Below are 1,929 nucleotides of genomic sequence, written 5' to 3'. Positions count from 1 at the left end.
AGAATTGGGCAGAGAGCTGGCGTTGAACACCCGTTTGCGTCATCTAAACTTAGACAAAGTATGGAATATTATATATTGCTGGAAATCCCTGGATGTTTACTTTCCAATGCAATTGGAAGCGCGCCATTTTGAGTTCTGTAGCTCCAAAAAATCCATTTTGAGTGCAGGGAGGTCAGAATCCAACAGCATCAGCAGTCCTTCTTCAACCTCTGAATCTGATTTTTGCTCAAGTCCCTCAATTTCAGCCAGAAAATACCTGAAATCACAGAAAAATACACAAACTCATAGTAAAGTCCAGAAATATGAATTTAACATAAAAACTAATGAAAACATCCCTAAAAGTAACTAGATTCTACTAAAAACATACTAAAAACAATGCCAAAAAGCGTATAAATTATCCGCTCATCACAACACCAAACTTAAATTGTTGCTTGTCCCCAAGCAACTGAAAATCAAATAGGATAAAAAGAAGAGAATATACTATAAATTCCAAACTATCAATGAAACATAGCTCCAATCAGATGAGCGAGGCTTGTAGCTTTTTGCCTCTTGAATAGTTTTGGCATCTCACTTTATCCATGGAGGTTCAGAATGATTGGCATCTATAGGAACTCAGAGTTCAGATAGTGTTATTGACTCTCCTAGTTTAGTATGATAATTCTTGAACACAGCTTCTTTATGAGTCTTGGACGTGGCCCTAAGCACTTTGTTTTCCAGTATTACCACCGGATACATAAATGCCACAGACACATAACTGGGTGAACCTTTTCAGATTGTGACTCAGCTTTGCTAAAGTCCCCAATTAGAGGTGTCCAGGGTTCTTAAGCACACTCTTTTTTTGCTTTGGACCTTGACTTTAACCGCTCAGTCTCAAGTTTTCACTTGACACCTACACGCCACAAGCACATGGTTAGGGACAGCTTGGTTTAGCCGCTTAGGCCAGGATTTTATTCCTTTAGGCCCTCCTATCCACTGATGCACAAAGCCTTGGGATCTTTTTTATTTGCCCTTTCCTTTTGGTTTTAAGGGTTATTGGCTTTTTGCTCTTGCCTCTTGGTTTTAAGAGCTTTTGGCTTTTTCTGCTTGCTTTTTCTCTTTCTTTATATATTTTTTTTTCGCCCCTTTTTTTCTGCAAGCTTTGTTCTTTGCTGCTTTTTCTTGCTTCAAGAATCATTTTTATGATTTTTCAGATTATCAAATAACATGTCTCCTAGTCATCATTCTTTCAAGAGCCAACATATTTAACATTCTTAAACAACAACTTCAAAAGACATATGCACTGTTCAAGCATACATTCAGAAAACAAGAAGCATCGTCACCACATCAATATAATTAAACTAAGTTCAAGGATAAATTCGAAACTCATGTACTTCTTGTTCTTTTGAATTAAAACATTTTTCATTTTAAGAGAGGTGATGGATTCATAGGACATTCATAACTTTAAGACAAAGTTACTAACTACTAATGATCATGTAATGAAGACACAAACATAGATAAGAACTTAACAACGAAAAAAAGAGAAAGTAAGAACAAGGAATGAGTCCACCTTAGTGATGGTGAAGTTTCCTTCTTGAGGAACCAATGATGTCCTTGAGCTCTTCTATGTCTTTTCCTTGTCTTTGTTGCTCCTCCCTCATTGCTTTTTGATCTTCTCTTATTTCATGAAGGATGATGGAGTGCTCTTGATGTTCCACCCTTAGTTGTCCCATGTTGGAACTTAATTCTCCTAGGGAGGTGTTGATTTGCTCCCAATAGTTTTGTGGAGGAAAATGCATATGAGGCATCTCCGGGATCTCATGGTGATGAGCTTCCTGTGCCTCTTGAGCTCCATGAATGGGCTCTCTTGCTTGCTCCATCTTTTTCTTAGTGATGGGCTTCTCTTCCTCAATGTGAATGTCTCCTTCTATGGAGGCTCCAGCTGAGTAACAT

The sequence above is a fragment of the Arachis hypogaea genome, chromosome 13 (genome assembly GCF_003086295.3).
Source record: "Arachis hypogaea cultivar Tifrunner chromosome 13, arahy.Tifrunner.gnm2.J5K5, whole genome shotgun sequence".
In the NCBI taxonomy this organism is placed as follows: Eukaryota; Viridiplantae; Streptophyta; class Magnoliopsida; order Fabales; family Fabaceae; genus Arachis; species Arachis hypogaea.
The sequence above is the reverse complement of the archived record's forward strand: the minus strand, read 5'-3'. Positions refer to the sequence as shown.